At 37.0% G+C, this 25,049-nt stretch overlaps 1 protein-coding gene across 5 annotated transcripts in view; it reads left to right on the top strand.

Moving 5' to 3' along the window:
- Window positions 1-25,049, top strand: part of LOC115210280 (fermitin family homolog 2) — a 131,905-nt gene that overhangs the window by 25,625 nt on the left and 81,231 nt on the right. The gene's annotated exons all lie outside the window — the stretch shown is intronic.

The raw sequence follows: 25,049 nt of genomic DNA, 5'->3' as shown, positions 1-25,049 counted from the left end.
CCACACTGTAAAATGGCTGGTGTTTGGAGGTGCATCCTGCTGTAAAAGAAAAATCCTGCCAAGATGGACTTCACCTGGTACTGGTGTCACGTAAAAAAAACACCCAGTCAAGTCTGTAAAGTTGTTGGGGTTAGGAAGGGCATCTACCCATAAAAAATCATGCCTAAACAACAGTGGAACTTGGTGCAGCCCTCTGGCTTGCCTGCATGGAAAATGGATGTTTGATGATGATATTTCAGTCAGATGACTTCAGCCATGCAGGGGCACCACCCTGAAGGATCTAGTCAAACAAATCAACCTCCAGTACTTTAAAGTCTGGCACTTAATCTTATCAGTCTTGTTTGTTGAACCGTTAAGTTATGGGAATCTAAACCACTTGCTAAGTGGTGGTCACACATGCACGCATGCTTTTTTCAGTTTCTGCCTACTAAGTCCACCCACAAGGCATTGGTCGGCCCAAGGCTGTTGTAGAAGACACTTGCCCATGGTGCCATGCAGTGGGCTTGTGGTTTGGAAGCAAACTTCTCACCGACTTTTTAGATTAGGAAAAAGTATTTCAAGTATTTTGATCTTTGAAAATGCTTTAAGTATCGTATTCCTCCCCTTTGATTCGACTCCAGGATTTTGCATTCCTTCTGTCTAATGAATTCTGTATTCTTTAACTTATGGTTGAAAAAATAGACTAATAATAATGAGCACTTGAGAAATGGTTGAAAAAGACTATTGGCAGCAAAATGTTTGGCTTCGTTTAAGCATTGTCTGCTGATCATTCTTTGTGATGAGAGGTTCCAAAAAGTTCCTTGTTTTTTGATATCAAAAACACCTCATTACAATGCTCTAAACATGTTATTCTGAATATTATTGGAGAAATTTACTAAGCAAAATTTGAATAGAATGAGTTTGTAATTGAATGGAATTTGAGACTTGAATTTAAAATTTAAAACGTTACTGTGAGCCAAATGTATTTCACAGCTGCCTTTTACCAAAGTTTGGGTGTGAGGATTAAAACTGAACTTATTTAATATCTTCTGACTGAAATGGAATTAAAGAACAAATTAATTCATAAGAATTAGAAATAACATAAGTTTAAAGTAACTAATAGTTCTGGCAAAAGAGAATCTCTAAAACATTGTGTATAGTTGTTGAATTTACTCTGAAGATCAAGTTAAGGAGTGAACATGAAAATTTAATAGGGAGGAAATAAGAAATGGTGTTAACATTGTTATTTATCATTAGTGGAGGCGCAATGGCCCAGTGGTTAGGGCAGCGGACTTGCGGTCATAGGATCGCGGTTTCGATTCCCAGACCGGGCGTTGTGTTTATAGAGCGAAAACACCTAAAGCTCCACGAGGCTCCGGCAGGGGATGGTGGTGATCCCTGCTGTACTCTTTCACCACAACTTTCTCTCACTCTTACTTCCTGTTTCTGTTGTACCTGTATTTCAAAGGGCCGGCCTTGTCACTCTCTGTGCCACGCTGAATATCCCTGAGAACTATGTTAAGGGTACACGTGTCTGTGGAGTGCTCAGCCACTTACACGTTAATTTCACGAGCAGGCTGTTCCGTTGATTCGGATCAACCGGAACCCTCGTCGTCGTAACCGACGGAGTGCTTCCTTCCATGTTATTTATCATTACCATCATTATGGTTATTTTTAATTTATTTTCCATACTTGTTGGGGTTAGGTGAATCTGCAATAGAGCATGATGCTGCTCATTACAGTAAGGTCACCTTTCTCGTTAGAGCTGACATCCTGAGACATGACATCACTATTGCTGGTTTTCTTTTTAACATCCATAGCTTCCTTTGTCAGCATGGCACATTTCACTCAGCAGATGTTGTCCATTTGCAGTACATAGACAGCACATCTGTCACCTGCATGTGATGTCTTTCAATATGAAGATGCTGCCTTGGTTCATTTGCGCTCTCTCATGCAAATTATTGTTGCATAATCAGTTAAGATATCTTTCTTTTTATGATGTTAAAAGAGCCTCTTCTGTGAATGTATACTCTTTTACTCTCTTTTTTTACTCTTTTACTTGTTTCAGTCAGACTGCGGCCATGCTGGAGCACCGCCTTTATTCGAGCAAATCGACCCCGGGACTTATTCTTTGTAAGCCCAGTACTTATTCTATCGGTCTCTTTTGCCGAACCGCTAAGTGACGGGGACGTAAACACACCAGCATCAGTTGTCAAGCAATGCTAGGGTGTCAAACAAACACACACACACACGTATATATATATATATTATATATATATATATATATATATATATATAATATATATATATATATAAACAGGCTTCTTTCAGTTTCCGTCTACCAAATCCACTCACAAGGCATTGGTCAGTCCGGGGCTATAGCAGAAGACACTTGCCCAAGATGCCACGCAGTGGGACTGAACCCGGAACCATGTGGTTGGTAAACAAGCTACTTACCACACAGCCAAAGTGCATTTTATTTTCTGTGTCAAGGCACCTTACAAGTGCTTTTCTTGAAATTTTTACTTGAATTTTTTTTCTGTAACTTTATCCGATCTGCATTTTTTTTTTTGTTTGGGCACACATCCCAAATATTTTTTCCCTTTTATTAATGCCTGACCGACCGACCAACCAGGTCTGCATTACTTACATACAATCAACAACACAACCATTTTATATACTTCATAGTGGCGGGCAACCAATTGTATGGTTGGCCTATGTATTGTTGTTAAAAGACAGGAAATCTGTTGGACAATGATATACTGATTACGTCCAATCCCAAACTTCAAATACCTGCTGCTGCTACTGTTATTGATGTTGTTGTTGGTGGTGGTGTTTACAAAATATACTTACTGCTGGTTTGTCCTATTGTTTATTTGTAGTGGAAGTGTCAGGCTGACTGCATTCATTGCTATTTTCTGTTCGCCATTAAGCATTTCTTCTATTTTCGAATGCTTTCTATTAATTTATTCTGTTTGGTATATTTAATTTTCATTGATTTTTTATTCTTTTTCTTTATTAAATACTTTTGACTTCAATGTTTTATTTTTTTTGTTTACATTTTCTTTATAGTTCTTGTTTAGTCTGTCAGCTATGTTCAAAGTCCAACCTAATTCTATTTTTTTTTTATAGACATACTTTTTCAAAAGCTGAATTCTCACTTTTTAAAAGAGCAGCATGTAATCCGAGGGAGTTTGCTAATATTTCTGGTCGATCGACTATGTGGAGGCTTCTTGGTAGTTACATGTATGATTTGTTGTGACAGTGGACATTTCTCTTCTTTGTTTTGCTGTCTAAAGCGGCGAACTGGCAGAAACGTTAGCACACGGGGCGAAATGCGTAGCCGTATTTCGTCTGCCGTTATGTTCTGGGTTCAAATTCCGCCGAGGTCGACTTTGCCTTTCATCCTTTCGGGGTCGATAAATTAAGTACCAGTTACGCACTGGGGTTGATGTAATCGACTTAATCCATTTGTCTGTCCTTGTTTGCCCCCTCTGTGTTTAGCCCCTTGTGGGTAGTAAAGAAATATATTTTCATATGGCTATACTACCTGGTGATGGTCATTCTACGATGTAGGTTATATATAGTAAGAGTAAAGGAGGATAGGTGGGCATAATGGGAATATTTAGGCAGAGGTGGTGTACTGTAGTTGTTGCAGAAGAGATGATAGGAGGGTACAAATAGGAAACAGCCAAGTGGTTAGTATTGAATGAATGTCTGCCAACCAGGCGGATGGCTTTTTTTCTTCATGCATTTGCTGTGTATTTTTGTAAGGTCGGTGGCCTGCATCAGACATATGAATTATAGTTTAGTATAATAAGATTAATGTAGCCGGAAGTGTGTCAGTCCTTTTCCTTTGACCCCTCCCCCCACCTTTGTATAATTGTTTAGGACTGACATATTTTTCTGCTTTTGAAAGCAACCTGCTGCTTTGTGAAAAATAAAGTCAGTCAGGGATTTTAAGGCCTAGTATTTAAATTTATTTTTTTTGTCACTGTATTTGCTACCAGCCAGTTTAGCAGGCAACATTCTTTGTCTAGGTAACAGCTTCTGGCAAAAGCAGAAATAAAAAATGTAGGTTTACAGTAATAATGTTTGGTGCACAAATGTAAGCATATTAGAAAGTGATTGTTCATGAAACCTGAAAATTTCTCAAGGCCAAACAGTAGGTTTTTAATTTGCCAAGGGGGAATTGCAATGAGAATTAATGATGAATATGTTGTTACTCAGGTCAACTCGGGTTAAGCAGACCTAGGTCACACAGGGTAGTTGGCAGAACAAACTTATAACTGGAATGCTGAATGTTGTTTTAATACCATGCTCCTATCTTGCAGAGGACCATATTGTGCAATCTTCATCAGTTTATTGTATAAGGTTCAATGTGATGGTATGACCACATTGGACACACTATTTCTGTATGCCTATAGATTCTTACTGGTCAATAAAACAAAATAACAGAAGCAGACTTTCAGCCTTTTTGGAACCGGATTTGGATCAATAAGAAATAATCCCCTACCAGCACCAACCTCAATCTCAATGTAGCAATCACTGGGACTTTAATGGCAAAAATTTATCTCTTCAACTCAACAGATTGCTACCAGAAGACAGCCATCACTAATGCTTTCTGAAGCAAGAGCCAAAATAAACAGAACTTGCAAGTAGTTGTTGGTACAACAGAGATGTGCCTCTTAGTTGACAATTGGTGTTCATTATATTTTTGGTGCACTTTTCTATGCAATGTTTGCAGTCCTTGAGGTTATTGATACTACTGCTACTTTTGTGCATGTGCTCTTTATGCTTGTCAGAATTGTGTAAATGTCCCGAGAGTTTAGGAGTAATAGGGCGGTATAATGGTTTTAGCTATGTGTTGTACTTGACTAGCAAAGATTTACTGTTGCATGTTTGGGAGAAAATGCTATATCTCCTTACAGGTTTCATTTCAGGGACAATATCAAGATTTGTAAATTCAAGGATATGGATGTCTGACTAGAGGTGGCAGTGAGTAGGTTATTAATCTAGAGAAAGAATATGAAGCCAGGCACTGTTGCGAACTTATCAGAACTTATCGTGATAGCCAATAAAGCAAGCCAGAGGCTGTCACTGTAAAGTGTTCACAAAATGCCTAGAATAACTTTGTGATATGTCACTCGTGTTTTATGTTGTAGCATAACATAAACAGCATTGCTATTTAAATTGTGTGTTGCATAGTAACTCTATATGTCCCTAACTTGAAAGTGCTTAAGTTTTTTAACAGCAGGGCCCTTTCACATTTATAGAGGTGAATTATGGTGTATATTTTGATATTACCACTTATAGAAAATGATCTTTACAGCTTTTAAGCAATGTTCACTTGAGCTATGTTGTGAATGTGAACCTTCCGAAAGTCACTTATATTTTGCACTGGCAATGTTAAGATAAATTGACAGTTCCTTTTGCAAATGTAGTATCGCTACTATTTTCCTTCTTGCTATTTAAATGAGTTCAGGATTACACTATCTATTCCTCTTCCCAATCTCGTTTCTGTTCCTCGTAAATATTTATACTTCTAAAAGTCGACTGACTCTGCAAATATTCTGATTTCTTTTCGCAAGTTATTCTTACGTGTCATTCTGTGTTTTTTGCATAGCTGGTTGATGGATGTAGCTGAGCAGACCCAATTAATTTGTGTCAGTATTAAAAGAAACCGCATTTGTAATGAAGTGTTCATATGGGGATGAAATGCAAATTCTTAATTCCTAGCTTCTTTCCTATCATGAGATGTCAAAAGCAATTTTAGACTCACTATATACATGGTATTTGCAACATTAATAAACACCTCTCTCTCTCTCTCTCTCTCTCTCTCTCTCTCTCTCTCTCTCTCTCTCTCTCTCCTCTCTATCTATCTATCTATCTATCTATATCTATCCATATATATATATATATATAGCCGAAATTGCTACGATGATCTGGTTCTTGACTGAAGATTGAAGGCTTCGAATGTCCCGTCCGTGTTTTTTGTATCGTCTTCTAAATGTTTTACGTTCTGTCCCGGTTTGTATTTTTCTACATATAATATATATATATATATATATATATATTATATATATATATATATATATATATTATATTATATTAAATTAGAGATAAAACCACTATTAAGCAAATCATACAATGAAAAACTTAAGCCAATACATAAGATTAATTAATTTATATTATTTTAAATATATATCAAAATTATTAAAAAAAGATAATTAGTATAACACTACGATCGTTTCATGGCTGTCCAATTCTTAAAATTTCGAGTTACAGTCATTCTTCAGGTGATTTAAATATTTAACTTAGCGAGGTTTTATATATATATATATATATATAACCAGGATATTTCTAAATGTCACTAGAATTGGCTGTAAAGCCCATAGCCTGGTATTAGTGATGATATGATAGGGGAATGAAGCCAGGAAGAGGCTAAGATTGCTGTTGCAGCTGACACTGGAAAATAGGGTAGATGAAAAGATGCTTATTTTGATTTCGGTATTGTCACTTGAGAATGTTTTCTGCCAGCCTAGTTTATCAAGGTTGTTGTTGCTACTGCAAGTAATATTATGCTGCCTACTCACTTGAGATAAGTTTGGTCTGCTTGCAAGTTCTGTTTATTTTGGCTCTTTCTTCACAAAGCATTAGTGATGGCTGTCTTCTGGTAGCAATCTGTTGAGTTGAAGAGATAAATTTTTTGCCATTAAAGTCCCAACGATTGCTACATTGAGGTTGAGGTTGGTGCTGGTAGGGAATTATTTCTTATTGATCCAAATCCGGTTCCAAAAAGGCTGAAAGTCTGCTTCTGTTATTTTGTTTTATTGACCAGTAAGAATCTTACTGTGATGGATTTGGAGCAAATTCACTTGGCTTCGTAGTTACTTTTTTTAATTCTAAGCTTTCATATTTAAATCATTTAATATAAAAATATAAAGAGGGGAAAGAATTTTATATAATGTTTGTAAATGAAAGATATATTTCTTTTTAATCACAATTTCCCCCAAATATCAAATTAGGGTTTAAATATACTTTCATATTCAAATAATACTGCTTGATAGGAGGAATCAATAATATTGATTTTTCTTAAGTACTCTAATCTATCTTCCCACCCCCATCCCCTATATTTTTTGTTTTCTGGATGAATATTTATAGTTAATTTATCTGTGTTCAATATATTGGCTTAGTGAAATGAAAATATTTGCCCTCTAGGGATGAGTACTCAAAGATGAAGGCCTACAGCAGATGTTTAGTCTAGCTATGCTGTTTACATCATATCCAATATCTGGAAATTAATTATATCATTATGGATTTGCCAAAGGCACAAGGCTATAGAATTTGACTACAGTGTTAGGCTGAACAAAAGTAGCCTCCAAAAGGATTTAAAATTTAAAGAGTGATAATTAAATGTTGGATACAGGTATAACCAAGGGACTGTTTGTTCTCTTGTGACTTTCTGGCTTTGATCCCACAGTACAGCATCCTGGCCTCGTGTCTTTACAATAATCTAGAGGTCCACAGCTCTTCAATATCCTCCCGAAGAACCCAAGAGACCTGCATGGGGTGGATGCAGATGTCTTTAAAATGAAACTGGATCTCTTCTTGTCAGGTGTCCCAGATGAACCAACTTCACGGCAGGAGGTGCAGATGAGGGCAGCTGCATCGAACTCTCCCATGCACCAAATGGCATTTGCTAAAAAGCATTCGTGAAGTAAAATCATGTAGCAACACCAAATGACGGTGCCCCAGCATGGCCACAGCATGTGAGCTGAAACTAAATAAAAAATAATTAAAAAAATATAAAGTTGACCCCTAAGCTTTGGGAGTGAAATTTGGTAGATAGAAACTGTTTGGAAGCCTGTCAGTTGGATTGCACTTTAACCTTTTGGCATACAGATTACTCTGTCAGTTGTAATGCTTGTTTTTATTCAGTTTTGAATTAATCATGCATTATTTTGTAGGTTTGAGATCTTGATGTAACTGTTAATTTTTAAAATGGTATGGTAGGGATGGTGTGAGGCCAGTTTGAACATAAAACGGGTAGAATATTTTGGATGGATATGGCTGTTTTAAATGGTAAAGGGCTGATTTAAAGGTCCAGCTTGGTCACATTGCATCATGCTGATTTCATTTGTGGAATAACATTAAGGGTATATTACCCGTGGAATACTCAACCACTTGCAGGTTCAGTTGATCAAATAACTAAATGCTTTATTGTTGAAACTGGAGGAGGATTCGCCAGAAGGTATCAAGGCATTTTATCAAATGCTATTAATTCTGACAACCACTGGACTTGTTAGATTCCCAAATAGTCTACAAATGAGTCTATTTTACTGGTAAAAGAAAGGTCATGAACCATAGTTTTGGGGTGAACTTAGTGTAGATTTATTAAAATTAACTTGCTTGTTAATATATTGTTCTTTAACCAGAAGTCATTCCTGGATAAACTGATCTATTAAAGACATTCCATTCATGACCAGCCCACTTTTTTTTCCATGCATTGTATTTGCAGGATTACATTTTCCAAATGCTCTTCATCCTTCATTTTTCTAAGACATACTGTGGTTTGAGGTAAATTTGACTGTTATTTCTAGTAAATTGTGAGACCACACTAGCTCCCTCGCTGGCTTATGATACTAGATGTGTTTGACTATGGGGAAAATGTTGGCTTAAAACCAGGTTGGTACTAGTTGCTTAATGTCTACATTTCTTAGTTTAGAATTAATATGGAGATGGAAGCGGGAGAGACAACTAAAAGAAAAGAAATGGTAACTGGTTAGTTTTTCATTGAAGAAGATATCTTTTTTAACAAAGACTTACTGGAGCAAATAAAATGGGATTATCTAAATCCAAAACTTCCCCTAGTGGTTATTGTGAAAGACAAAAGTGATCTGAAATAGCTTCAAATAATTTGAATTTGGAACATTGCTTAAATGTCTGAATTGTCAGAATTGATTTTCTATAGTTATTGACCTTATATTTCAAAATGTGTATCTACACAATATTTGTAACAAATTTTAATCACTCTGATCATACGAGATGAAACTGATTGAAACTGTTATGTAGATATTTTGTAGATATATATTACAAACACAAGGCTTAATAGCTTGGAAAATTCTTGTAAACTGTTTGATGGTGAATGCATCTTATTCAACACTAATATTATATATCTTTATATATAAAAGTGAAGTTGTGTGTCTGTCTCCTACGATTTAGATTCCTAACTACTCCCACATTTTGCGGTGCAGTGTAACCAAAAGCGCGTATCATATAGTCGTGATTCATATCGAGCCCTTCTGGGTATTAGCGCGCGTCTACGATGAGTCTACGATTTTAAAAATAATTTTCCATCATTTTTTTCCATTTTAATGCATTTTTTCGCTATCATATAAGGGAAGTAACTCTCTAAAAATGTCTACGATGAGTCAACGATTTAAAAAAAAATTTACCATCATTTTTTTTCCTTTTTAATGCATTTTTTTGCTATTTTTTGGCTGTAACTCTCTAAAAATGCTTTATAGTTATTTCCCTTACAAACCCGAGCAACGCCGGGCGATACTGCTAGTATATATATATATATATATGTTTGCTGTTATGTTTGCTGTTATGTTTGCTGTTATGTTAAACTGTCTGTCCAGATTTGGGCAAATGCGTTTTGTTCAATATTTATCTTTGCTTGCAATAGCTTGTTCTTTTGGTCAAACAATCATATCTCCAGCTGTTTCAGATGCCAAGGTATCAAAAATTATGTAAGTGTAGTACAACAGTTTTGCTATGGAATGGTCAAACTATTTTTTTTTCTTGAAAAAGCAATATATTGGACTTACAACACTTTTGCATAATAGTAACAAAATAAATATATATATATATATATATATATAAAAAAATAAAATATAATCATTTAACAGCCAATTATCCATTCTTGCATGGGTCATATACAGATTTTCTGTGGCTGAATGCCCTTCTGGTTGCCAATCCACATCTGTTTCCAAGTAAGGTAATATTTTTATCCTCCTAGATATAGTTTTTTTTCATGTAAGACTGGGAACAAAACCTCAATTGTATGATATTGACGCTCATTTACAACAATCGTGTTGTGTGTGTGCACCTGCATTCACATACACCTTTCAGTTTTGTTCTACCAATTGCAATCATTAGGCTTTGGTTAATGGTTGTGGCTGTGGAAGACACTTGCCCTAGGTACTGATCAATGGTACTCAAGACCACATGGTTAGGAAGTAATCTTAACTACACAGCTATGTCTGTACTTATATTATAAACTTACCTGATTATACAGATGTAAGGTTATATAAGTACCATATTTTCCAGTATTTAAGCTGCAGGGCCGAATTTGGTGGAAAATTTGGGTTTGATCTGCACTTACAGTGCACTGGTGTTTAAAGGAACTATAGAGTTATGGCTTCACAGCTAATTTTTTTGTTGACATGTATGTAGTTTCAAAATGTCTCTAAGAAAGTTACATGGCTGCCTTCAAGTTAGAATGTATCAACTACGCAAAAGAAAATGGTAACAGCCACAACAAGACAGTACAGCATAAATGAATCCATGGTCTGTTTATGGCGCAAACAAGAAGATTCGCTACAACTGACCAAAAAGACTGTAGCAGTAGTCTTTCACATTGTTCACTGACTGACCTTTCCTCCGAAAATCAGTGGAATCGGTCGATATCCATACACAAATTATTTTCCTCTTGAAACTTATAAAAAATACACACTACACTCGCGGAGTGGTTGGCGTTAGGAAGGGCATCCAGCTGTAGAAACACTGCCAGATCAGACTGGAGCCTGGTGCAGCCTCCTGGCTTCCCAGACCCTGGTCAAACCGTCCAACCTGTGCTAGCGTGGAAAACAGACGTTAAACGATGATGATGATGATATTAGGGGCACCTTTCTGCAAACCATACTCTAAATTTCCCCCGTAAAACTTAGTGGCTTATACACTGGAAAATATGGTAAATATATAAAAGTTATCTGTAAAATAATGTTACGAGTATGTAAGTATTTGAGTAGAGAAGTTTTGCATTTCTCCAAATATTTACAAGTACTGTTTGTGATCAAGCAAACCTAATTTCTTAAAACAAGAAACAGCTGGTATATTTAAGCAGGATTTCCTCTTTGGTGATGAGTCAGCTATCTAATTCTCCAAATAACTAAGTCTCTTAACTGATATAAATATTCTTTATAACTTGAAAAATTGGTGTTATTTTTTATATTTTATCAACTCGAATATGATAAAAGGCTTGACTCATAGATTACCTTTTTTGAAAAAGTTCTTCATTTGTATCTGTCTAGCTGGAGATACGTAGTAATGATGAACAATATTCTGTTAGGACAACCACATTTAAACCAATTCTTGAGTGTTCACAACACCAACTGAATGGCAAACTTGGAAATTAAAAGGAAAATGCCTGTTCTTTGATTTCATTTGACCTGTGCAATATTTTTTCCTGAGTTTTTCACCGGAATATCAATTTTAACATTTCCATGCTTGCTCTGGTTTGATGAAACTACTTTTGGGCAGTTTTCTGTGGCTTCACCTATTTTATTGTTTGGTTATTGCACTATGGAACCAAAACCATTTAGAAGGTAAATTTCTGTGAGACAATGTGAGAGAGAATTGTGATGTCATAGAGAAATGTGTTCACATAGATGATGGTGCACTTGCATTAAACGAAGTTGCAAAGGGAGAAGTATGAAGGCGCCACTATGAAAGGTTGCTAAATAAAGAGAATGAATAGGAGAAAGAGAGCCTGCCGAATGCTGACCTAACAGAGGGACCAGCTATCTGAATTGACAGTGCCTTGGTAGATAAAGCAATTAAGGGTATGAAGACAGGGACCCTCCACCCACCCCTGGGTCCATCAGGAATTACCGCAGAGATGCTCAAAATATCTGGCAGTATCTGCTATAGCCTAGTCACCCGTATAATCAATTAGGTGATACACGGAGTCATACCCAATGACTGGTGTAGCAGCACCATAGTCAACTGCTACAAAGGTAAAGGTGATGCATTAGATACAAATAATTAGCAGTATCAGGCTGTTGGATCAGGTAATGAAAGTCACGGGGAGGGTTGTAGCCCAACTAATTAGGGAGAGGGTCAGTCTAGACAAGATGCAGTTTGGGTTTGTACCAGGGAAAAGCACCACTGATGTATATTTCTGGTAAGACAGCTGCAGGAGAAATAGGTAGCCAAAGATAAACTCCTGTACCTGGTTTCATTGACATGGAGAAAGCTTTTGACAGGGTCCCCCGATCCCTTATCTGGTGATCAATGAGGAAACTAGGGATAGATGAATGGTTAATGAGAGCTGTGTAAGCCATGTACAGGGACGCTGTCAGTAAGGTGAGTGTTGGCAACGAGTACAGTGAAGAATTCTGGCTAGAAGTAGGGGTTCACCAAGGTTCAGTCCTCAGCCCCCTCCTATTTATCATAGTCCTCCAGGTAATAACAGGAATTCAAAACAGGATGCTCCTGGGAGCTCTTCTATGCTGATGACCTTGCTTTTATTGCTGAGTCACTATCAGAACTAGAGAAATTTCAAGTGTGGAAGCAAAGATTAAAATTGAAGGGCTTTAGTCAACCTAGCTAAAACCAAAGTCCTAATAAGTAGGAAGGCAGACAAACCACAAATCCCTTTAGCTAGATGGCCCTGCTTGATCTGTAGAAAAGGCATAGGTAGAAACACTAAGATGTACCCAGTGCAAGCTATGGACACATAAGAGGTGCAGCAATATCAAAGGAAGGCTAACTGGGAAGATGGTTTTTGTATGTGGCAGATGCTCAGGAGCAATAAACACTGGAAATGTGCAGAGAACAACTGTCACATTTCAGAGTGAAAAACTAGAAGTAGTTGAGTTTCCGTTACCTAGGTGACCAAGTCAGTAGCAGGAGTGGATGCTCTGAAAATGTAGTTGCTAGAATAAGTATATCCTAGGCGAAGTTCTGAGAGTTCCTGCCTCTGCTGGTGACAAAGGGCCTCTCGCTCAGAGTAAAACGTAGACTGTATGATGCATGTGTATGAACAGCCATGCTACATGGCAGTGAAACATGGGTGGTGACTGCTGAGGATATGCGTAAGCTTGCTAGGAATGAAGCCAGTATGCTAGCTAAATGTGACTTATTTCTACATTAGATTTATAAAATTATCACAAAATTTTAAGTTATTTCTAAGTCTTATCTGGGGAGTTATAGGTAACATCTATGACCCTTTTTATTCTTGTTGCAATCATTTGACTGTAGCCATGCTTGGGCACTGTCTTGAAGGGCTTTAAACAAATTGACCCTCAGCCTAGTACTTATTCTATTGGTTTCTTTTGCTGAACCACTAAGTTACAGGGCTGTAAACACACCAACATTAGTTGTCAAGGGATGATGGACTCACACGATGGGCTTCATTCAGGTTCTGTCGATCAAATCCAGTCATATAAGGTATTGGTCAACCTGAGGCTATAGTAGAAGACACTTGCCCAAGGTGCCACGCAATGGGACTGAACCCTGAACAATGTCATTGGGAAGCAAGCTTCTTACCACATAGACACACCTGCACCTATTTTGCAGGAGAAAAACAAGTAGTTACCCTCTGACTGGGGACTCGTTTCAATGCTTGCAGCATATGGACCCAAAGACACCTGAGGGTCATCTTGTAGTGTTAAAATGGGTGATGGATAAGTCTACCACCTGAAAAATAGTGCAGTTTACCCAATAAGGTTCTGCACAGTTTCCGTCTACTGACTTTCACTTAAATTCAACTCAAGGTCCTTAATAGAGTTTTGCTGTAGGATTGAACTGAGAAATGGATGATTATGAAGCGGACTTCTTAACTACACACCCATTCCTTTGCTCAGGCAAATATTTTCATTAAAAGATATTAAGCTCCATCCATATTGAAATTCTTGCATTCAAATACATTTTGGGTTGATGGGATGTAATATTTGAAGATTTTGTTGCTTGTATTGAAATATTTCTTGCATTGATCATTATTTAACATTCCATTTGTTTAACTTTATAACCGTAATAAATTTTTTCTTTTCCATCTTGAAGCACATTAAACAGAATTGATTCATTTTGCATTTCATCTGTTTTATGTGGAAAGAATTTAGGGAGAAAAAAATGTCAAAAAAAAATATAAATAAAAACCTAAACAGAAAAATTATTTGCAGTAAAGGGTGTTATCTGGTTTATATTTTCCACTGTTTTTCTAAGAAGTTTCAAACTTGAAAAGCTAGTTTACTGACAAGATGAATAATAAATAAATAAAAATAAAAAAAAAAGCTTTTTTGTTAATGGAAATATTCATACAAAGTGGGGAGCAATTTTCTTAAGAATTCTGAACAGTGACCTCACTTGCTAAATAATCTGAATTTTTGCTATTACACATACACACTATTTTAGCTTTAAATCCTATTGAATGAAACGGGCAAGTTTAGAGAGATGAACCAGTTATTATCCAGTAATTTTCGTGCAATTGAAAATTTGAGAGCTGTCAGTGATCTGCTCTTAAGGTTAAATTAGTTTTTAGAATTTGGTTCTAGTTTCAATTTATTGCTTTTTTTTTAAATGTTGAGTCTCGGTGTTTGATTTGAATTTATTTAGAAAAATATTTTTATTAGGAAGCCACTTTACTCTTTTTACTCTTTTCAGTCATTTGACTAAGGCCATGCTGGAGCACCGCCTTTAGTCGAGCAAATCGACCCCGGGACTTATTCTTTGTAAGCCCAGTACTTATTCTATCGGTCTCTTTTGCCGAACCGCTAAGTGATGGGGACGTAAACACACCAGCATCGGTTGTCAAGCAATGCTAGGGGGACAAACACACACACAAACATATACACACACACACACACACTTATATATATATACATATATATGACAGGCTTCTTTCAGTTTCCGTCTACCAAATCCACTCACAAGGCATTGGTCAGCCCGGGGCTATAGTAGAAGACACTTGCCAAAGATGCCATGCAGTGGGACTGAACCCGGAACCATGTGGTTGGTTAGCAAGCTACTTCCCACACAGCCACTCCTGCGCACTTTATATTTTTATTCAATCTTATTTTTTTTTAAATTAGATTCCGACATTAAGAGAAAGCAATTTGCATATGTTTGTCCTTTCCTCATCATCCCTGCCCACACTATTTCAATTCAGTCACCTCCTTTGTTTTTTCAGCCACTGCTTTTTCTCCCCACTGCTATATGCCAATCCAAATACCTCTCATACCCACCAACATGGTCACTTACTATAGCCCATTGTATTCATATATCTCCCTCTCCACAACTCCTACACCTTGCACATCATACAACTCTCCCTGTTCTATTTTCCCTGAGCCGCTCCTTTATCATCTCCCATCTCACCCCTCTACATACTGCTATTTTCCATCATCTTCGCCCCCAACTCTTCATCCATCACTACATTAACCAACGTAACCTCCACCTCCACCTGATTACTCCCTCCTCACATTATGAAAGCATCCATTGTCTCATCTGCTCCCATGATCCACTGTCCATGTCCCTTCTTTCGTGCATCTTGTTCCTTGAGGGTTTGCTCCAGCACACCTTCACTACCTTCCTATTTCCTTAAGCCATACATCTCCTAAGACATGCTCTTGTCCTAATCATTACTTTAGTCTTTCAGCACCTGGCATATAGCTACCCACCTATCTTCCCCTCCCAAATGCTTAGTAGTAGAAACCTTCTCCTTTTTTCTCTGTTCTTTTGTCTTGTAAGTTACATGGCCACCTCATTGGTGCTGGTGGCATGGAAAAAGCACCCAGTGTGCTCTGTAAAGTGGTGGGCATGGAGAAGGGCCTCCAACCATAGAAACCATGCCAGAGATGACATTGGGAGCTTGATGCAAGTCCTTCAGCTTGCTGTTCTCTCTCAAACTGTCTTACCCACGCCTGCGTGGGAAGCAGATGTTAAATGATGGTGTATGCATATATATATATATATATATATATTATATATATATATATATATATATATATCACCAGTTTCATTCAAAAAATCTGTGGATGATAAATGTTCAGTTTTGTAGGTAGCTACTTGTGGAAAACTGTATTTAAAAAATTTCAACAAAATAATACTCAGATTTATCATTTAATAAATGATGAAACACACAATTATATAACTAATATAAGGCGCAGGAGTGGCTGTGTGGTAAGTAGCTTGTTTACCAACCACATGGTTCCGGGTTCAGTCCCACTGCGTGGCATCTTGGGCAAGTGTCTTCTGCTATAGCCCCGGACTGACCAATGCCTTGTGAGTGGATTTGGTAGACGGAAACTGAAAGAAGCCTGTCGTATATATGTATATATATGTATATGTATGTGTGCGTGTTTGTGTGTCTGTGTTTGTCCCCCTAGCATTGCTTGACAACCGATGCTGGTGTGTTTACGTCACTTAGTGGTTCGGCAAAAGAGACCGATAGAATAAGTACTGGGCTTACAAAAGAATAAGTCCCGGGGTCGAGTTGCTCGATTAAAGGCGGTGCTCCAGCATGACCGCAGTCAAATGACTGGAACAAGAAAAAGAGTTAATATATGAACAATGAAACTTACATTTCTATTTGCTATTTAATTAACTAAACCAAGTGCGAGTATTTCCGCGAGATGCAGAGATAATAATAGTAGCACAGCTAATGGCATCTCTTTTACTCTTTTACTTGTTTCAGTCATTTGACTTCGGCCATGCTGGAGCACCGCCTTTAGTTGAGCAAATCGACCCGGGACTTATTCTTTGTAAGCCCAGTACTTATTCTATCGGTCTCTTTTTGCCGAACCGCTAAGTGACGGGGATGCAAACACACCAGCATCGGTTGTCAAGCAATGCTAGGGAGACAAACACACAAACACATACATACACACACATACATATATATATACATATATATATATATATATATACGACAGGCTTCTTTCAGTTTCCGTCTACCAAATCCACTCGCAAGGCTTTGGTTGGCTTGAGGCTATAGTAGAAGACACTTGCACAAGGTGCCACGCAGTGGGACTGAACCCGGAACCATGTGGTTGGTAAACAAGCTACTTACCACACAGCCATGTTAGGGATACATGAGGGGGAGTCAGCTAATAATATTAGATGTAGATTTAGTGTAGCTAGAGAAGGCATTAATGAAATCTTGGTTTTAAACCAATTATACAAATAAATACAAATAAAAGAAAATTTTCTATATGATTGTAAAAGATCTTAAACACTGAAAATTGGATATTAAAAAAGCAGAATTGCAACAGACTAGTTCACACGGTTTATATTATATCCATGGTTACTCTCTATAATGAGGTTAGCTATGAAATGAATGAATTCTTGACATATTTTCATTGTTTTACATTCTGCTTAGAATGGGATAGGTTTTTTTGTAAAGAGGACATTTGTGTGTGTGTATATATATATATACATATATATTTATATATATATATATTCAGAATAATTTATTACTTGAATTATACCTTTTACTACAAATAACCGTTTAGTGGGAAGCTTGATCAATTTGAAGGAATTAGATGTAGCAGGATGTAACTAATGACCATGGTAGTGGCTAAACACTTGTATTAACATCATAACCACTGGACCTCAAACTGATTAATTATAAACTGTTGCCGCGGTTTTATTATTGCTTGGATGGAATGGTAAAGCAAGAGGCCGTTCCGCAATGTGATATTTAGTTTCGCCTTTTTGCAATTGAAATCCTGCTGTAATTAACATTGCCCCTTAATCTCACTAGGCTCAAAATAAACATCAGTAATATATTGCCTTGCCATTATAGGAAATTATTTCTTTTTTTAAACTCCCTAGGCTTCGGAAGGTTGGTACTTATCTCCACTTTCCAGAGCGTGAAGTAGATGAGGCAGATCCTAAATAGGATGCTAGTCTTGCAGCCAAGAATATCATTTGTCAACTTTGTTATTGCTAACAGCAGTGTATTCCACCATCTTGTGATGCATACTTAGAACTTGGTGGTCTTAACCATTAAGTGTATTGACCAGAGTATGGTACCGGTCTTTTGGCTGGTTAAATATGCCATCAAATTAACTGTCTCTGTTCTCCTATAGTGAGTGAGTGTGTGTGTGTGTGTGTGTGTGTGTGATATTGTGTATGTGGGTGTGTGTGTGGGGGGAGGTGATTGTGTGTGGGGGTGTGATTGTGGGTGTGTGATGGTGTTCACCCAGGGTGGGTTGAGTCGGCTTCTTCTCTGGTCCTAACGACATCACGAACCATGGTGGCCCACGCTCGACGATCCTGTGTGAGGTCACTGGAGATAATGAGCCATTCGCGTTTCCATCTGCGCAGACCAACCACCTGCGGACCTGATAGTTCGGAGAGGTCCTCCTTTATCGTCATTGCCCAGGTCTTCAACTGTCCGCCCATGCATTTGCGCCAGCTGGGAAGTGGAACTTCTTTTATGAATCCTACTACTGCCATGTTCTTCTATAATGTATACTCATAATGAATATTCAGTTCGTCAGCTCATTGTGACCAATTTATTTACCCAGAAGATGATAAACATTTTAGAGCAGCTTCTTAAGATTGAACCGTTTTGTGTATTTGTCAGCTTGTGTGCTTTGGTTTTAGAATATTTTATGGCTGTGAGGTTAAGATGTTAGCTTTCCAACAGTGCTGTTTTGAGTTTAGTCTCACTGTGTTCTCCCCTATATCCTTAGGTTCACCAAAGCCTTATTATTGGATTTGGTAAACTGTAAAAAGCCCTTTTTGTGTGTGCACATGTGCATGCTCCCTTATATTGATTGACATCACTTAATAGCTGTAAATGAGTGACACCATCATATAGGCAATATCATACATTTCCAACTTTGTGAAAACCTGTCCAGTCATAGAAAAATATTACCTTGCTTGGAAACCAGTGAGAGTTGGCAATATGAAGGGCATCTGGCCAAAGAAAATCTGCCTCGATGAATTCTGACCTTTACAAGCATGGAAAAAAAAGTATGTATCAAAATAAGTGCTCAACATAGTGTATTATTAGTGCAGTTTTCCATAATCTTTCTCTAAATATAGTTTTATTGAAATCTCTTGTAACATAATTTCTTCCTTAGATAAGACATATAAATGGTTTATGGTAGTAATTTGTGGGGCACAGTGTGTGATTGCAGCAAAAGTAAAGTCTCAGAATCAATTATGTAATTCAGTTACTTCAGCTGTGTCTGTATCCATCGGAGTAATTAGAGAAGTATTTTAAAATTAGATCCCACTGAGAATGTCTGAGCTTCTGCAATGAGAACCAGGCGATTGGTATATGAAGAACTTTTAGATGCTTGGAACCCAGTTGGCTTCATTTGTATGAGAATATAAACTAATACATTGGTAGTTGATAGCATGAACCTCAGAAGCATCAGGAAGTAATCTTTATCTTCAGGAACTTAGTGTAATCAGAGCTTCTTGGCAGATTGACTAGGAACCAAAACTTAAAATGCTCTAGAGTAGCTATGAGGTGATAGGACAAATCTGGGTTCTAGGAGAATTCTGCTATTGAAATATTTATTTTGGGTGAGAGGAAGTTAATGGAAGTATAATAACTAAATCTCAAATTGAGAAGTTAAGGAAAGGTTTTGTTGCCAACAAAATTTGCGATCAAAGAGAGGAAACCTATATGAAGTAATAAGGAAAGTATGTGCAGGAAATACTAAAGATAAGTGATTTCAATATAGTAATTTAGGTATTTCACAAAAGGGCAACTACAAAGGAGTAGCATAAGTAATTGAAACTTAATCTTGCAGGAGTAAAAAGTTATGTTGACATAGATGTGCTGGGAATAAGTGGCTATTTTTGTTGTTTAACCTCCACTCAATCCTGATTGAGCAGGCTTATGTTCTGCTATGGCCATTTTTTTTCCTTATCTAGTGTCACATTCCCTTCCAAAGTATGGTGTGATTTGTAGATCTGGTGATTGTTTCTAGCAGATTTTCTATTTGGTAAAGAGTGCTGACCGAAAGATATTAGACCATATCGGATAAGATTGACCACTGACATCAGGCTTAAATACATGGAAAAATGTGTGTGGTGCATTGCTGTGCTTGAGAAGACACACCCACCACAACAGGAATGAGATCCTAAAAAAAAGTGTTGGTACCATTTAAAAAAAAAAAAATTGATGCCACATAAAAAGCACCCAGCACATACTGTAAAGTTGTTAGCATTAAGAAGGGCATCCAGCCATAGAAACCAAATCAACACAGCCGATAGAACCCGATGTGGCCCCTGGCCTTATCAGTTTGTCAAGCTGTCCAACTCATGCCAGATATTAAATGAGATATACTTCCATGAAGATTGTATCTTAAGTTTACGGTGATCCATTATTTAACTTTTCAGATTACTCTGTGAAAAGTAATGTGTATTTTACATTGTTTTAAATTTAACCTGCATTGTTTTGCAGCTTCAATATTAATTTTAGAATGTCATTGTAGGAAGGTGTGAATTTAGGCTGGGTTTACCTGGTTTAAATGTTTAAAAACTTAAAGAAGAAAAAAAGTGCTGTAATGTATGAGTTTCAGGCTAAGAAATATATCGAGATCATTTCAGCCTAACATTGTTAAAAAATTACGGAGATGTACTTGCATAGCAAGTGACTTGATCTGAGATCGTGTGCTGGAACGAAAACAATTGCAGTGTGGAACGTGTTTATAAGCCATTTAAGAAACACACAATTGCTAAAAAAATATTTACAAAATCTCATAACTTATAAGATTGTCATAGAAATTATGAATTATTTTTGGTTGAAAAATACCAGGTTCCATCTTATCTCTCACTCTCCTCTATCTCTTGTTCTCCTTTTTTTTCTCTGCCCCTGTACCTTTCTTCTCTTACTCACCCTCCTTTTATATATATATAACGTGGCCGTTGCCAGTGCCGCCCTGACTGGTTTCCGTGCCGGTGGCACGTAAAAAGCACCATCCGATCATGGCCGTTGCCAGCCTCGCCTGGCCTCCGTGCTGGTGGCACGTAAAAAGCACCATCCGATCGTAGCCGTTTGCCAGACTTGTCTGGCACCTGTGCAGGTGGCACGTAAAAAGCACCCACTACACTCACGGAGTGGTTGGCGTTAGGAAGGGCATCCAGCCGTAGAAGCACTGCCAGATCAGACTTGGCCTGGTGCAGCCTTCTGGCTTCCCAGACCCCAGTTGCACCGTCCAACCCATGCCAGCATGGAAAGCGGATGCTAAACAATGATGATGATGATATATAAAAGTTGCCTGCATGTTATTTTGCTGATAATTTCGAACTTTTGTAAAATCTATTGGAAACAGACATTGAAAAAAGAAATATAACAAAAACCAAAACTGGTTCTCAGAGTTTGCTCTCATGATGTTGCAGCACAATATCTAAACTGTTTGTCTATGCTAACATTGTTTCAACTGGACACTTTTTTTTTTCCCATGTTGTAGAGTTAATTCTCCTGTTATGGTCTATTTGGCAGCAGACCATTATTGGCTTGAAATAATATCTTGCAGGAAACCTCATAAACAGAATACTTTTCAATGAAATGATTTAACTCTTGTTTCATACACAGATATATTTGTAGCTATTGTGATTTATTGCTTTCTGACTTTGGGAAGAATGTTTAGTATTAATATAAATTTTTATGTGGTTCTAAATTTTATTTAATGGTGTGATATTTTGATGTATTCGGTTATTGCTAAAATATGGTAAATTGTTGCACAAAATACTTTGCAATATTTAGCTGCCATTTTGTTCTGGGTTTGAATTCTGCCAGTGGATAACTCTGGTTTTCAGCTCACTGAAAAAAAAAAAGTCCCCAAGCATAACTTAGGGTGTTGGACTCGTAATCATAGGATTATGGCTTTTATTCCTTGACCAGGTGATGTGTTGCGTTCTTGAGCAAAACACTTCATTTCATGTTGCTCCAATTCACTCAGCTGGCAAAAGTGAGTAATCCTTCAATGGACTCTCCTGTCCAGGTGGGGAATATATACACCACAAACTGGGAAATGGACCCTATGAGTCCACATGACTCAGGAACCATCTTTGTCTTATATATATCCTGAATTGAGCATGGTTTTAATGATTATGCCCTTCCTGTGGAATTGGTGACTTGATGTTGATGTATGAACTCAGTAATGGGCACAGTTGTGGCTGTGTGGTTAAGAAGTTTGCTTCACAACCATAGGGTTTTGGGTTCAGTTCTACTACCTGGCATTTGGAGCAAACTTGCTTTGTAAGTGTATTTGGTAGACAGGTGTGCATGAATCTTGACACTGACGGAAATGATTGTCTTGTTTATATTATGATCAGTTGTTCTGTGTTTTTGAAGGTCTGTGAAATGTCCTTTGGAAACCAAAAAAATTATTGGTGATAGGAACAATACTTGGTTATAAAACCAATTCCCAGTTAAGCTACACGAGCATGGTAAAAGGGTTATCTTGCTTTGTGTTCTGAATTCAAGTCTTTCCCAGGTTAACTCTGAGTTACACCTTAGGATTGCTAAGTCATCATAAGTCAGCAATAGCTTCCTCCTTACCTTTGTCTTGCACCCATCATGGCCACCCCTATATACACCTGATAGCCATCTCTGACATTGTATATCTTACCATGCATGTCATTCCTCTATTTTCTGATAGATATCCAGTTTAATTATACAGCTGCTCTCCACACTTCTTGTACTGCCACTTATTACCTCCTACTGCCACTTATTACCTCCTCCTCCTTAAGTCTCTTGTTTCTTTTCACTCCCACCCCCACCCCGATATCACTGACCACACCCCCACACCTGTTCCATTCAGTATTTTCATTCTACTCCATCTCCATTCTGTTACTCTTCTTTCACACTTATGAATTTAGCTACCCCACTTCTTGATCTCCCGTTGGCTGTGTTCTACAGAAGTTTGCTTTGCAACTATGTGGTTTCAGTCTCATTGTCACTATGTGGAACCACAGGTGGCCAGCCAATGTATTGTGAATGAATTTGGTAAACAGCAGGACTCCTCTGAGTGTGTTTATGCTTGTATTTTGCCAAATGTGCATTGTGTTGATATTCTGTTTGTCAATCGCTTCAACAATATGGTGATAATGTTGGCATTCCTTATTCACATGACTAGTTGTTGTGCACTTTCAAAGATTAAAATGCCTTACAAAATGGTTAAAGATTAATGATTCACAACGGGAAAAGCATTTGACTGTAAAATCCTTCCCTAGATAATTCTACCTTCTGCCATGCTACCATTAGAAAATATGGAAGAGAGAGAAATACAATGTACTAAACTTTTCTTTTAAATGTAATAGTTTTCTGTAAGCTTGACATAGCATAAAAAGAGAGAAAAATCTAATACAAAGATGTCTAGTTCATTTTATTTAATACTTCATGGCTGCGGTCTTCCTAAATTTTCATATTAACTACTTCTGTCCATGGGAACATAATCTTTTCTGTCTAGCTCTGCATTGAAGTATAAATATTTCTGAGTTGGTATTCAAGTTGTTGTTAGTAAATTCAAATATCAGAAGATAATTTTTCAGACCAAAGATAATAATGGCAATAATGGAATAAGCCAGAACAATAGCCAACTGTCAGGTCACATTTATCATGTGCATTTTCAATGCTGTTATTATTTAATTTTGCTTTCATTTTGTTTATATTTTCCTCACTCTGCATATTTAGGTTTGTATAGGTTGTCGGTGGTGAAATTTTAACAGCAGAAATCTTGTATCAGCCATTTACATACACATTCAGGCACAATTTGTGTCAGATTTTACGTGACTGTTCTGCAAACTCCTACTTTACTATATTGTCAGTTCAAAACAAAACCGTCTGACTAATTCAGATTACAAGGAAACCCTACTAGCGTGTCTGTGTATGTGTGTGTGTGAGAGAGAGATAGAAAAAAATATCATGTTTGGAGAATGTTTTTAGAAACTTGTTTATTCTGTATACAAATTCTTACAATAATTCATTTTCTATACCAGAAAATTGTTTACTTTCACTGTTGGCTGTAGTAAAAAGCTGGACATTTTTCTTTCATTCTTACTCCAAGTCCTTCCCTGACAATGACTAAGTTTGGATTGTAACTTACAAACTATTAAAACAGTGCTTTTATTATCCATGAATGACTAATTGTCTGCCTAGATTGTTTATTTGGTAGTATCTTGTTTAATTAGACTTCATTCTACCTATTCTTTTAATGCTGCAAGCCTTTATAAACTAACTTTTATAAACAAGCTAATTTTCTAGTACACTTACAAATTCTGACTAATTTTGGTGAAGGCCTTCCATATTCCTGTAGTATCTTGACTGTTCTGTAAAAATAAAGTTAGATAATGGTTTTTATTTTTTCACATTTAACGAAGTAATTTTATTACCTATAATCCTACTAAAACTCTGTGATTGCTTGCTTGTGTACTTGCTTGTCTATAATTTGATATAGCCAAACCAGTGCATAATAGGACAATACTCTGAAAGTAAGGTACCTCTGAAATGTGAATACAAATGGAATAAAACAATTTTTGCATAACCTGGATCATGGATTCCCGAGATACGTGTCTTTTTTGAGTACCTTCATAAATAGCCAAAATGGTGCATAATACTGAAAATTGTTTACATTATATAACAATTCCTTCTGCATTTTTGTAAGTGTGCACATATGCCATAAATGTTCTTACTGGAGTTCAAGTTTATCCTGGAAGTTCTATTTCTATTAGATGCTGTAAATAATCAAAACCTTAAACATGAACTCCTAAACCAGATCTATGAATTGAAATATTTAACTGAATCATCATAAAATTAACTTTTCTTTCAATGCAATGTTGAAATCAGTTTCAATGTTTTATAACCTGAACGGTCAGTGACCCAACGGGTCATGGGTAGTCTAGTTAAAGAATAATTTTGTGATGCAAACCGGGTTTAAAACAGATTTTTAAAAACATTTTGAAAATAGTATTTTAAACCATTGTTTAATCAAGGATTTGCTGATCTTGTGGGTTTATTTTACTGGAGCACCACCTTGAATGGTTTTAGTCAAAATTGACCTCAGGACCTATTTTTAAAGCCTAGTACTTAA

Source organism: Octopus sinensis, linkage group LG4 (genome assembly GCF_006345805.1).
Source record: "Octopus sinensis linkage group LG4, ASM634580v1, whole genome shotgun sequence".
In the NCBI taxonomy this organism is placed as follows: domain Eukaryota; kingdom Metazoa; phylum Mollusca; class Cephalopoda; order Octopoda; family Octopodidae; genus Octopus; species Octopus sinensis.
The sequence above is the reverse complement of the archived record's forward strand: the minus strand, read 5'-3'. Positions and strand labels throughout refer to the sequence as shown.